Source organism: Artibeus jamaicensis, unplaced genomic scaffold (genome assembly GCF_021234435.1).
Source record: "Artibeus jamaicensis isolate MK-2021 breed Jamaican fruit bat unplaced genomic scaffold, CSHL_Jam_final contig_519, whole genome shotgun sequence".
In the NCBI taxonomy this organism is placed as follows: Eukaryota; Metazoa; Chordata; class Mammalia; order Chiroptera; family Phyllostomidae; genus Artibeus; species Artibeus jamaicensis.
Genome location: NW_026521871.1, coordinates 26,130,603 through 26,145,701, shown reverse-complemented (window position 1 = coordinate 26,145,701; position 15,099 = coordinate 26,130,603). Strand labels below are relative to the sequence as shown.

Sequence of the window (15,099 nt, the reverse complement as noted above, 5' to 3'; positions counted from 1 at the left end):
TTTTTGATGTGCTATGTTTTTTGTATACCTATAATGTGACAATGTCCTTCCAGCTCCTCTCCTTTTTGTCATACCTCCCAAAGTGTTTCTTCCTCTCCATCAAGAGAGCTTTACCTAGCCCTGGCTGGCGTAGCTCAGTGGTTGAGTGTGGGCCTGCGAACCAAAGTATTGCAGTTCAATTCTAAGTCAGGACACATGCCTGGGTTGCAGGCCAGTTCCCAGCAAGGTACGCACAAGAGGCAAGCATACACTGATATTTCTCTCCCTCTCTCCTTCCCTTCTCCATCTAAAGATAAATCAATAAAAGACTTAAAAAAATAGAGAGCTTTACCTAGAATGGGAATTTATAGAAAATGATTTCTGGATGTTCATCCTATCCTCCATTCCTAATCTTCAGCAATTAAGCACTTAAAACTTTAAAACAAAGAAGAAGAATCACTAAAGTGGTTTTTAACCTCAGTAACTTTCAAATTGGGCTTTCTCATCTGTTAAATGTATGTATAGGACTTAGACTTAATTATTTCAAAAGTCCCTTCTAGATACAGATTATACAAACCTTCCTGTTAACAATGGGATTACGGGCAAGATATTAACACTAAATCTCTCAAGAACAATTTTAAAGTACATAAACGTGTCTTGTCAAATACTTTAAATGTAACAATCCCTATCTTGAGTTACTGCATCCTCAAAAACTTTTAAATATATTATTTTTAAAATAATTGTCTGAGAAACATATTAAAATAGACTTTTTATAAAAATTGGTTGTTGTCCATGAACTTTTTAGATCTTGATTGAAAGCTAACCACTAGTTGACACACAACCACAACTATTCTGTCCTCAAATATCTGTATCTTTGTATACAGATATTTAAAAATCTTACCAAGGAAGAACCATGTCAGTACCCAATATCTCATCATAGGGAAATTGTCTCTACAGAGAAAGTAGTTTTCATTCTACCTTTTCAGATAAGTCGTAGAAGTCATTGTGTACCCTACAATCAAAACCACTCAGAAGAACAAAGAGCCAAAAAGACCTGAACTTGCTTCCTATCTTTGTCATTTAAGAGCTGGTAGTCCTCCCCCTGTGTAAATATAGTTTATTTTCTGAACATCAATATTTTCAACTGAAAAAATGAAGAAAATACCTGTGCTATTCGTGTTTAGCAAGAATTACAACAGATCATCCAATGCATCTTTCAGTGTTCAAGGAATACAGAAATTACTCACTAAAACATAGCTATTACTTTTGGGAGAATCATTTTACAAATCCTTTCTTTTTACCCATTAAAATTTTGAATGAAGCCTACTAATTACTATCAAAAAATAGGCAGAGCTATTTCTTTGCCCCCACAGTTTAACTATAGATATTAAATTAGATTTTAATTATTGTTTCACACCCAACTTGGTTATTCTTTTACACTTCTTAAAATAAAGATCACTACTTGTTAAAATTATTTCCAACCAATAGTGGCCAAAGTTAAATTTAAATTATTAAATTAAATCAGCTAATATATTTTCACAAGTTATTATATTTTCACTTATGGTTAAGCTTAAAATTCACTTCAATTATCAAGACTCACTTATAGATTTTAGGCCAGCAAATTATTTAAATAAAATGTCAATATGTAAAAGTAAAGGCTGAGTGGACATTACAGAAAATGACAGAATCTCCAAAAATTGTTCCTTTCATTGGAAAAAATAATTCAGTTGCCAAGAACTATTATAATCAACTATTTCATAATTCTGGACACATGCAGTATCCACATGAGTGCTTAAAGAAGAAGATACTTAACTGTCATGAATTTCTGCACTTTGTGTAATAGCTACCACCCCCATCCACCAGCCTGAAAGCAAGCACCTCTGGATATGACAACATGCATTCCTGTTGCAGCTTACTGGTGCAAGGGTGGTCAACAGGAACCCAGTCTCTCAAAAATCAGGACTGTATTTTAATCTGCCTAACAATCACTAAGAGAATAGCACAGAGGCTGGTAACTATTTCAACCCTACTGAACTGAAGTTGCTTCCTGGACAGCATTTCTCAAAAAAATTTAAAACAGAGAACACTTTTTTTCTTTTTTTCTTTATTGGATCCATAAACTCAAGAAATGCCAGGTCACTGGCTGACCATGAAGACAACAGAAAATGGGCTTCGGTGACCATATACAATAGCAAAATGGCAGAAATTCTTATTAGTTAATGCTTTAAATGTAAAACGCTTAAAACTCATGAATTAGAAAGCAAAGACTGGCAAAATTAATTAAAATATGATCCAACTATATGCTTCTTATAGACTCACTACAGATTCAAAGACACAAATAGCTTGGAAGTGTAGAAAAGGCTATTGCATTCATATAGTAACCAAAAGAGAGCTGAGGTAGCAATACTAACAGCAGACAAAATACATTTTAAGTAAAAAATTATTAAAAAAGACAACTTATACTGATTAAAAAGATTAATTTATCAAAATGATGATTATAAAAGCAGGCAAAGAATCTCCAAAATACATATGCAAACACTGAGAGCTTAAAGGAAAAAGATACAGTGGAATAAAAGTTGGTGACTACAAAATCCCCTTTCAACAGTGGCTGGAACATCTAGATGAAATATCAGTAAGGAAACAGAGGATCTGAACACTTAAGCCAAGCTGAACATACATATATAAAACACTCACCACAGGAGGCAGAACACACACTCTTCTCAAATACACAGAATTTCTCCAGGATAGACTATGTTAGGCACAAACAATCCTCAATAAATTTACAGACTGAAATCTACAATGTATTCCTCTGACCACAATAGAATGGAATTAGAAATCAATAAACTAAAAGAAAACTGGGAAATTAGCATCGTAAGCCTCCCTTATCCAAGAAATAGGTCAAAAATAATTCACAAGAAAAATTAGAAAATAACTTGAGACCAATGAAAATAAAAATATAACTTACCAAAACCTTGGTATACAGCAAAAGCAGAGCTCAGAAGGTAATTTATAACTAAATGCCTATACTAAAAAAGAAAAACTATCTCAAATCAATAACCTAACTTTATATCTTAAAGAACTAAAATAAGTAGAGCAATTTAAATCCAAAGCCAGCAAAAAAAAAAAAAAAAAAGAAAAATAGAGACCAGGGAATAGATTATGAACTAGAAAATAGAAAAAAAGAATCAATGACACCAAAAGTTAATCTTTAAAAAAAATTACAAAAGTAACAAATCTTTGCTTGGTTTTTTAAAAATGGACACATACAAATAACTAAGATCAAAAATGAATATGAGGGCATTACTACCAATCTCAGAGAAAATAAAGGGACTATAAGAGAACACTATGAACAACTGTACAACAAATTAGATAATCTAAATGAAAATAACAAATTCCTAAAAACACAGAAATTTTCTATACTAACTCAAGAAGAAAAAGGAAATTTCAACAGAACTATAACAAAAGAATCAATAATCAAAATACTCCAAATAAAGTCCAGGTTCAGATGGCTTCACCAGTGAATTCTACCAAAAGTTCTAAAAATAATTAAGACTAGTATTATCAAACTCTTCCAAAAATTACAAAAGTAATTAATGCTTCCTAACATATTCTATTACACTAACATCACCCTGATACCAAAGCTAGACAAAGATACAAGGAAAAAAAAAAAAACACAGGCCAGTATTCTTTATGAATATACATGTAAAACTCCTCAACAAAATATTAGCAAACCAAATATAACAGTACATTAAAAGGATGATACAGCATGACCAACTGAGATTTACCCCAGGAATGTAAAGATGGTTCAACATAGTATCATCAATGTAATAAATCATATTACCAGAATGAAGGGAAAAAAAACACATGATTACTTCAAGAAAAATACACACACACAAAAAAAAAACATGACAAAACTAAACACCCTTTCATGTTAAAAACACCACTCAGATTAGGAATTGAGGGAGCTTCCTTAATAAAATAAAAGGGATTCATGAAAAGCCCACTCAGTGGGAAACTAACATCATACTCAATGAGAAAAGATTAAAATAAAAGTTCTGTCCCTAACATCAGGCGCAAAAAAAGGAGGCCTAGCAATATTTAACATTGTACTGGAAGTCTTAGAGCAACTAGGTAAGAAAAAGAATTTTAAAATTCCATAATGGAAAGGAAGAAGTATAACTGGTTCTAGTTGCACATGATATGATCCTATATAGAGTATACCAAAGAATCTACAAATAAACTACTAAGCTAATAAATGAATGGAACCAAGTTACAAGATACAAGACCAACATATAAAACTCAGTTGTGTTTTCATTTGCAATGAACAATCCAAAAAGGAAATTAAAAAAAAAACTGCATTCAAAATTACATTTGAAAATAAAACAGCTAAGAATAATTTTAACTAAGGGGGTTAAAGACTTGTAACTTAAAAACAACAAAACAGCTCTGGCTGATGTGGCTCAGTGGATTGAGGGCCAGCCTGGGAACCAAAGGCTCACCAGTTGGATTCCCAGTCCATGCTTGGGTTGTGGGCCAGGTCCCCAGTAGGCAGCCTGCATCAGAGGCAACCACATATTGATGTTTCTCTCCTCTTTCTCCCTCCCTTCCCCTCTCTAAAAATAAATAAAATCTAAAAAAAAACCCTGCTGAAATTAAGGAGAAAAATAAATGAAAAGGCATCCAGTGGATTGGGAGGAGTATTTAATATTGCTAAAGTGACAGTACTTCCCAGAGCTATCTACAGCTTCAATGCAATCCCTATCAAAATTCCAAAGGCCCTTTTTGCAGAAATGAAAAAGTCAGCCCTTGAATTCATATGGGATTACAAGGAGTCACAAACAGTCAAAACAAGAATGAAAAAGAAAAAGCAGGAGGCTCATACTTTCCAACTGCAAAGCTTACCAAAAAGGTACTGCAATCAAAACAGTGTGGTACTGGCATAAGGACAGACATACATATACCAAGAGAAAAAACTGAGAGTCCAAACAAACCCATACATACATACTCAATTGATTATTGAGATGGATTCAAGACAATTTCATGGGGGCAGGAATGGTCTCTTCAACAAAAAATAGGGTAATTTGATACCATCATGAAAAGAACAAAGTTGGACTCCTATCACACCATATATAAAACTTAACTCAAAATAGGATCTGACCTGTGTGGCTCAGTTGGTTGAGCATCATCCCACAAAGCAAAAGATCACCAGTTTGATTCCTAGTCAGGGCACATGCCTGGGTTGCAGGTTCAGTCCACAGTAGGGTGCATATGAGAAGCAACTGATTGATGTTTCTCACATGGATGTCTCTCTCCCTTCCTCCCTCCTCTGCCCCTCTCTAAAAATAAACAAAATCTTTTTTAAAAACCCTCAAAATATAACAAAGACTGAAATCTAAGCGCTAAACCTATAAAACTTGTCAGAAAAAAAAATCACAGGTGGGATACCCTATGTCCTTGGAATTGGCAATGGTTTCTTAGAAATGATACCAGAACACAAGTACTTTACAGGGGGGGAAAACACGTAAATTGTACCTGACATTTAACTATAAACACTATTAAATGAGTTAAAAGACAACTCACAGAATGGGGGAAAATATCTGAAAACTATATAACTGATAAGGGTTTAAAATGTAGAATATATAAAGAATTATTTTAATTCAGCAACAAAGTACTCTTTAAAATAAGCATGAAAAGACATTTTTCCAATGCTGATATACAGGGTTGGCAAAAGTGGGTTCATTCAATAGTTGAGAGCAGATGAAACAGAATTTATTCTTGTATTACAACTTACTAATTATTTTAATATTTATTTGTACTACAACTGTAAACCTACTTTTGCCCACCCATGTACAATTAGCCAACAAGCACATGAAAAACACACTCAATTTCACTATTCATTAAGAAAATTCAAGCCAAAAGCACAGTAAGATACTACTTGTCACACAGTAGGACATGCAAATGGAAAGCCAATACTAAAATTCATACAGAAGCAAAGGAGCCTCAAATAGTCAAAACAATTCTGAAAAGGAAGAACAAAGTCGCAGGGCTCACATGTCTCAATTTCAAAGCTTACTATACAGCTATTGTAATCAAAGCAATGATTTTTTTTCTCTAATCAAAACAAAAATAAAAATAGGTGTTGGCAAGGATGTGCAGCAATAGAAATCCTACATTGCTGGTGGAAACAGAACATGGTACAGCAGCTGCTGAGAAGAGTTTGGCAGTTCCTCAAAAAATAAAACAAAGAATTAACTGTACAATCCAGCGATTCCAATCCTAGCTATACACTCTAGAAAAATGAAAACATATGTTCACAAAGAAATTTTCACACAAATAAATCTAGCAGCATTATTGACAATGACCAAAATATGTATCAGATAAACAGATTGTGGTATATACATACAACAGAATATCATTCACCCATAAAAAGGAATAAGTATTGGTACAAACTACCACTTGGATGAAATTCAAAAAACATTATGCTAATAAAAGCCAGATACACATTAAACAATTTTATGTATATGAAATACCATACATAAGCAAATCTGTAAAGATGAAAGCAGGTAAGTTAGTTGCCAAAATAACTGATTTTTGGTGGGGGTCTGGGGAACAGAAAATGATTATTTCATGGATATGGGGTGTTATTCTGGTGTGATGAAAACATTTTGAAAATACAGTTGGTACAGTACAAATGCACTAAATGCTGCTGAATAAAACACTTTAAAATAGCTAACTGCATGTTATGTAAACACCTCAATTTTTATTTTTTACTAAAGTAAAAGCTAATGTTGGGGAACCAATCCGAATCATCATATATAATAAGAAACAGTTTTACTGCTTACTATATCAGTATTTATACTATTGTTTAAGTACTTGAGTCATTCCCCTAACCCTCTAAAAAATAATGTGCAGTAAAGAATCATGGAATCCTTCAACCTGGCTGGTATAGCTCATCGGTTGGGCACTGCTGAGCAAAGTGAAGGCTGCAGGTTCGATTCCGAGTCAGGGTACATACCTGGGTTGGGAGTTTGGTCCCCTGTTGGGGCACTTATAAGAAGCAACCGATCAACGTTTCTCCCTCATACTGATGTTTCTCTCCCTGTCTCCCTCCCTCCCTTCTTCCTCTCTAAAATTAAATAAATAAAATCTTTAAAGAAAAAAGAATCATGGAATCTTTCAAACATATAGTGAATTACTACAATTATTTTAACCATGTGCTATGGCTACTTTATAACCAACCCTAATGGAAAAGTTATAATCCAGATATGTCAGATTACAATATAGTTTATATAGCTAAACAACTATGGTTATTTATGTCAGTTTAAATGAACTTTTCCCTTATTAAAGAAGGAGGATTTAAGAACTCTAGGTAAGTACCACAGAACTTATTGATAAACTATAATGCAACATTTTTTGCTTATATACCCCCCAGAAATATGCTGCCTTTTGTTCTTTTTCCTTCCTTTCTGGTCATCTTAAGGCCTAGAAAAGTTCACCTACACAAAATTCCATTAATTTTTTATTAAAATGCTTATTTCTAAAGATTAATTTTCTTACAGTATTGAAACCTGAATTCATAATGGTTTTCAAAAAATGAAGTTGTTAAAAATTATTTTATCATTCCCTTCTCTAAGATATTTATTTTTAATATTTCATTTTCCCTTTAATCTCTAGTACTTCCCTCTCTATTCCAGTGCTCCTGTCTACTTCTTTTCTCTCTCTCACACACACCAGTATGCGGAATTATACTGTATTTTTCCTTTCCACAATCCTAGAATTTCAAAAAATCTTTTTATACTCCACCTCAATTGCAACAAAATTGCAATTTGCATAATATATTTCACTTGAATGTTTAAGTCATAGCCCCCAGCAGAAACTATTTATTGCAAAGTAAGTTTTACAAGAAGAAAAATCTAAAACTAGAAAACAGTAAATTAACCATTTTATTTAAGCAACTATTTTTATGAGAAGTCATCATAAATGCAACTAAAAGCCAAATACAGAAAAATACAATCTACTTAACTAAGCAGAGATAAGTGATAAGGTCATGTAAAATGTTTTATTACAATATACAATAATCACTTAGTCCAGCTTCTTTGAAAACAAAAGGAAAATGTTATCAGAAGCAATTATTTGTGTAGCATATTGGACTCTCCCAATATGGAAATGCTCTGGACAATTTGACTTAGAGATAGAATAAAATTCTTTTCACCAAACAAAATAAAAATTAAACAAACAAAAAAGAAATGAAACACCCTCGCCAGGTGGCTCAGTTGACCGGAGCTTCATCCTGTGCACCAAAAAGCTGTGAGTTTGATCCCCAGTCAGGGCATATACCTAGGCTGTGGGTTTGATCCCCAGTTGGGGTGCAAGCAGGAGGCAACTGATTGATATTTCTCACAGCAGTGTTTCTCTCATTAGCTTGCTCTCCCTTCTGCTCTCTCAAAAAATCAATAAACATAGCCTCAGGTGAGAATTAAAAGAAAAAATTGCTGTAACACTCTTATTAAAGTATCCTAATTTCTGTGAACCCACCTAAAAAAAAGTTAAGGATAGTTTCTTAAGATCAGTAGATTTCACTCCTAGATACAGAGCCAACAAAAATGGCTGCCCATAAGCATTAAAAACATACAGGAATGTTCTTAGAAGCATTATCTGTAAATATGAGAGCATAAAGCTACATAGTAATATACAACAGTACAATAAATTAAGGCATAATCATACAACTGAACACTAAAAAAATAAAAATCAACCACAGATCCACACAACATAAATAGATATCACAAACACACTATTAAGTGAAGGTGGCAAGAAAAAAATAGAGGGTGATTCGATCTACATGAAACTCAAAAACAGACAAAGCCTTAACTGTAACATTTCAGGACAGTCTTAGGAGGTAGAAATATTTTTTAAAAACAAGCAATTATAACCGTAAAAGTCAAGATAATGGTTCATTTAGGATAAAGGATGAGTACAGCAATTTGTAATGCAAATGAGCATGCAATGAAAGAATTTCTGTGGTGCTGACAATGTTCTGGTTCTTGACCAAATTCAAGTGTCACGGTATTTACTTTATAAATATTGAAGTAGTACATTTGCTTGATGCACTATGTTGTTTTCACAATGAAAAGTTCTCTTCAGAAAGCAAATGAGCCCTAGCCAGGTAGCTCAGTTGGTTAAGAGCGTCATCCCAAAAAGCCAAGGTTGTAAGTTCAATTGCCCATCAGGGAACTTACAAGGAATCAACCAATGAATGCATAAATAAGGAGAACAACAAATCAATGTTTCTCTCTATATATTTCTCTATCAAAATATATCAATTAAGCCCTGGCTGGTGTAGCTCAGTGGATTGAGCATGGGCCTGGGAACCAAGCAACCACGGTTCGATTCCCAGTCAGGGCACATGCCTGGGTTGCAGGCCAGTTCTCTCCCTCTCTCCTACCTTTCCCTTCTAAAGATAAATAAATAAAATCTTTAAAAAAAATATATATATATATATCAATTAAAAAAAGAAAATGAGAAAAATCTACTAGACATTTTAAAGAATCACTACAGCTAAAAAAGGTATTTATAATCAGCATACATAAATCAATATGAATCACTTCTAATGGTTCACAATACTTAATCCACTTGAGCCTCCACACAAATGGTTTCTGCTCTACTCTTACTTGCTCTTGCTTAGTATGAATGCCTGCACCTTCCACAAACTTTCTCTATCAGCTTGTTTAATATTGGAAAAACATAAAACTCTTGGGGTTAATCTTACAAATCTGAGATTTCCAAACAGTGATATGCAAACCACTTGTGGCTAAGGAGCAGTTTCAGATGCTACATAAAAAAAAAGTTTTTCATCTAATTAGTTGTTTACTTTCTATTTATGGCAAGTAAAATTAGTTTCCCCACTCACTATACATCCTAGTTTCCTTTTAAAATGAATGCAAGGAAAAACGACAATTTAAAAATTTAAATAGCAGTTAAATACCAGTAAAAGCTGGTAAATACTGATGGCAAAAGGGTTGACATTAGTCCCTGGATAACTGATTCTGAAAACACTGCTATATCTATAGCGTTGGCAATATGATTCTAGGATACTTATCCTACAAACCCAGTTAAGCTATGCAGAAAACAGAATATAAATTAAAATAGTAACTACTCTTCTGTAAAGCCTAAATAAATTACTGACCAAACCCATCAACATGTCTATTAATAACGATAATTAACTAACTGTCCAAAGCAGCTATAAATGCTTAAGAAAAAAAAAGTAAAACCATCTATGCATTCTGTCACACAACTGCCCACAACAGAAAAAAGCATAAATTTTCCTTTCTTTTTTGCATGTAACTTACTTTATTCTTAAATTATGTTATTAATTATGGTATTACAGTAGTCCAAATTTTTCCACCTTTGCTCCCTTCCACCTAGCACCCCCAAACTCCTTCTGGCAATCCCCACACCATTGTTTATGTCCATGGGTCATGCATATAAATTCTTTGTCTACTTTACATCCCACGATTATTCTGTAATTACCTATTTGTACTTCTTAATCTCCTCACCTCTTCACCCATTCCTCCACATCCTCACCCATCTGGCAACCATCAAAACACTCCTATTTCTGTTGTAGTTTGCTTTTTAGATTCAATTGTTGAGAAATATGTATTTATTGCCATTTCATTGTTCATAGTTTTGGATCTTTTTCTTAAATGAGTCCTTTTAATATTTCATACATTAATGGTTTGGTGATGACAAATACCTTTAGTCATCCCCAAAGTTTCTTTGCTTTCTGGGAAGCTCTATACCTGCACTTTGATTCTAAATGATAGCTTTGCTGGGTAGAGTAATCTCAGCTGTAGTTCCCTACTTTTCATGACTTTGAATGTTTCTCACCAATCCCTTCTGTCCTGCTAAATTTCTTTTGAGAAACTGGCCTATGGGAACTCCCTCGTAGGTAAGTAACTGCCTTTCTCTTGCTGCTTTTAAGATTCTCCCTTTATCTTTATCATTAACATTTGACATTTTAATTATGATGTGTCTTGTAATGGGCTTGTTTGCATCTATCTTGTTTGAGACTCTTTGCTTCCTACATTTGCATGTCTATTTCCTTTGACAAATTAGGGAAGTTTTCTTTCATTATTTTTTTCAAATAGATTTCTAATTTCTTGCTCTTTCTCTTCTTCTGGCACCCCTATGATGTGAATGTTGGAACACCTGAAGTTGCCCCATAGGCCACTTGCACTATCCTCAGATTTTTTTGGATTCTTTTTTATTCTTGTTATTCTAATTGCTTGGTTTTTGTTTCCTTATGTTCCAAACCATTGATTGGATTCTCAGTTTCATTCACTCTACTGTTGTTTACCTGTAAATGGTTCTTTATTTTAATTAGTATATCCTTCATTTCTGCCCGGATCTTTTTTTATGCTGTTGAGGTCTTCACTAAGTTCCTTGAGCATTCTAATGAAGTGTTTTGAACTCTGCATCTGACAGACTGCTTATCTCCATTTTGTGTAATTCCTGGAGTTTTGATCTGTTCTTTCATTTGGAAGATATTTCTTTCTCTCTCATTTTGGCAGCCTCCCTGTATTTGTTTCTATGTATTAGGAAGAGCTGCTATGGCTTCCTGTCTTGATAGTGTGGCCTAATATAGCAGGTGTCCTGTGGGATCCAATGTCACAGCCTCCTCTATCACCCAAGCTGGTTACTCAAGGTGGGCCCTTTGTGTAGGCTGAATACAACCTCCTTTTGTAGTTGAGTCTTGACTGCTGTTGGCAGTTCAATGGGAGGGGTTTCCCCAGGCCAGTCAGGTGCAAGGACTGGCTGTGACCACCGACCAACCTCTGCCCTCCATGGAGGAGCAGCTATGCAAGGGCAGGGTGGTGGTGCAGCTGTCCACTGGATGTGCAAGTCAAGTTCAGACCCCACCTGTGCTCTCCCAGGGCCACACTTCATGAGCTTTAAAGCAATCTGAGATGGCTGCTACTTTGCTGGGCTTGGAGATTCCCAGGCAAAAGGAAGCTGTGAATCTAGGCTGGCTGCTGCTAGTGCCAGGCCTGGTACTCTTAGCTGTTGCTTGTTTGATAGAATTTATGAAATTGTGAAGCAGGAGCCAAAACCAGCCATTCATATGAAAAAGTCATGGTTAATAGTTTGGGTGTGCCTGTAATTTGGGTGGGACAGAGTCTCAGGGGATCTCTTGAGTGGGTCAAAGAGTATTAGCCACATTGATGGAGTCTCAGATATGGCTTGTGGTTCCATGAGGAGAGTGCTCAATAAAGGGACAATGGCCTCTGCCTGCCCTTCTATCTGGGAGAAAGATGTCCCCCAGCTCCCAGCTTGATGGCAGACACTTTAGTGCCTCCCTATATGCCACTGGTGTCTTTTAAACTGCTACACCAGTGCTGCAGCTCAGAGAGAGTGAGTCTGATTACGATCGTGTGTTAGGTTCTTTAAGGGTAACTGCTTGAGACTTAGCAGTTTCTTCTACTGACTCAATCCCTGCTGGTTTTGAAGCCAGAAGTTATGGGGGACTTATCTTCCTTACATTGGAACACTGGGCTGGAGGGCCTGGTATGGGGCTGGGACTCCTCACTCCCAAGATATCTATCCCTTCCTAATTTTTATCCACCACACATGGGTGTGGGACCAGCCTGTTCTGTGTATCTGCCCCTCCTACCATCTAGATGGATGTGGGTTTAATTCCACAGTTGTCAGACCTCCATTCAACTGGATTTCTGATGGTTCTGAGCAATGGTTATTCTGTATTTTAGTTGTAATTTTGATGTGGTTGTGCAAGGAGGCAAGCTGTGTTTATCTACACTGTCATCTTCACCTAAAGTCAAACTTTCAAATTAAAGCTACCCTAAGCTCAAATTTGCACACCAATTCACTGTAAGACTTTGTAGAAATTACTCTATTTTTCCATCCAACCTTCATTCCTCATACATAAAGTAAGGATAACAATATGCACCTTCTCCAAATTACTTCACACTTTGGAGCCTCAGTTTCAAATGGAGATAATAATACATCCCTTCCAGCAACATCATTGTAAGGATTTCGGGATTATGTAAACAGTTTTTCACAATAAAATGTACATAATAGGCATTAATAGTTTCCCTCTTCCTCCATTTCTCTTGCTTTTCTTTTTAAATGCAAGAACATAAAGCCACACAGTATTGTTAACCCTGACCCAAACCTTGACCCCAAGTAAAATCCACATGCACTTACTTAACCTCCTCATTTTATCCTTTGGGCAATCTTAAGTGAATAAAGTACAGATATATATCTCCATTTCACATGTAAACTGAGGCTCAAAAAAAAAAAATCAGAGTAGCCCATATGGATCAGTACTGGAATTAAAAACGAAGCTCACATTTACCATAAATAGTTATCATTGACTTTGATGTTACAGGTATTTTGGTACTAATAAGAAATCAATTCTACTTAACAGAAAACTAGTAGTGTTTTCAGAAAACAAACCAAAAAAAATGAACATAAATTTTATGATTTTCTCTAGAGACGGAAGGAGGGAAAGACACAGGACCTAAAAATCCCTAAAAAAGATTTTTTGAAAGAAAGATGACCAAAAAAAGAAGGAAGGAGAGAGGGAGGAAGAGAGAAGAAAAGAGAAGGAAATGATGACACAGACACACACTCATGTATTTATATAAAAATCTAATTCCTTAAGGTTGAAAATCAATGAGTGTTTCCATTTCCAAAAAAAAAAGCAGACATTTTAAACTTTTATTTTTGCATCTCACTCTTCAAAAGTAATCCTAGTAAAGAATTATAACTAATGACTTTAGGTATAATATGGCCATATGGTAGTCCTTTCCGAAAAACTGACAAGATGGCGAAGCAGAAGAAGAAGCTGAGAAGCGGGTCTTCTGCAAGTTCACCTACCGCGGTGCAGATCTCAATCAGCTGTTTGACAGGTCCTGGAAGGAGCTGACGCAGCTGTACAGTGTCTGGTATCAGCGGCGACTGAACTGCAACCTGGGGAGGAAACAGCACGCACTGCTAAAGCGCCTGCGCAAGGCCAAGAAGGAAGTACCGCCCATGGAGAAGCCCGACGTGGTGAAGACGCACCTGTGGAAAAAGATCATCCTCCCAGACCTGGTGGGCGTGTACAATGCAAAGACTTTTAATCAACCAGGTGGAACTCAAGCAAGAGATGATTGGCCACTACCTGAGCGAGCTCTCTTTCACGTATAAGCCGTAAAGCTTAGTAGGCCCGGCTTCAGGACCACTCACTCCATGCTTCATTCCTCTCAAGTAGCCAATAAAAGCACAGACTTACCTTTAAAAAAGAATAATAATAGCCATATGTTTATCTTTCAGATGCCTAGGATTTGTTTCAAAATAAGGGAAAGGGGTATGGGTAAATATGACACATAGCACATGACAACAATTTTGAAGCTGGGTAATAATTATGTGAGAATCCACTGAACTATTCCATCTTCATCTACATGTTTTAAGTTTTCCATAATTAAATGTTATTTTTATTAGGTTAATAAATTTTGACCACTGTTCATCAGAGCACTTTATCCTGCTGTACTGAAATTTTTCAAGTAATCATTCACCTAATAGAAATCTAGGTCTTTAAACATTCAGCATTATATTTTTGCATTTGACACAAGTAGAATTTCATTATTTTTTTCTAGCTGTAGTACTAAAATTCTGTGATGCTATGATTCTTGTTCACTAATAGCAGCTAATGTCATGTGACATTGAAATCTAATCAAATAAACATTCTAAACATTCAGATATAAAGAACAGGCAAGCTGAAACACACATACAATGGATAAGCAGAAACAGCATAACCATTTTTGGAAAAATTTGGTAATTTCTTAAAATGTTACATATAAATTACTAGGTGACCCAGCAATTCTATTCCTAGGTAACAGTAATGAAAATATGTCTACACCAAGGCTTGTATACAAATGTTTAAAGCAACATTATTCACAATTAAGTGAACTGCAGCATTATCCATTTTTCCACAAAAAAGTGGGAACAATCCAAATGTCCATCATCAATCGGTAATGAATAAATAAAATGGAGTAACTCTTCAGCAATAAAAACAAAAAATACTGAAACATGGCAGAACATGAATTACCCTCAAAAATACTA

General features: G+C 35.1%; 1 protein-coding gene and 1 pseudogene across 3 annotated transcripts in view; one reads left to right on the top strand and one right to left on the bottom strand.

Annotated features, from left to right (window-relative positions):
• Positions 1-15,099, bottom strand: part of STAG1 (stromal antigen 1) — a 388,204-nt gene that overhangs the window by 356,087 nt on the left and 17,018 nt on the right. The window contains exon 2 of one of the 3 annotated variants that reach the window (XM_053669339.1): positions 13,873-13,965. The exons of the other annotated variants lie outside the window; for them this stretch is intronic. The gene's annotated coding sequence lies outside the window, so the exon portion shown is untranslated. The remainder of the gene's footprint in view (positions 1-13,872; positions 13,966-15,099) is intronic. 3 annotated transcript variants of the gene reach the window in all.
• On the top strand, positions 6,533-14,191 carry LOC119044797 (40S ribosomal protein S15-like; annotated as a pseudogene).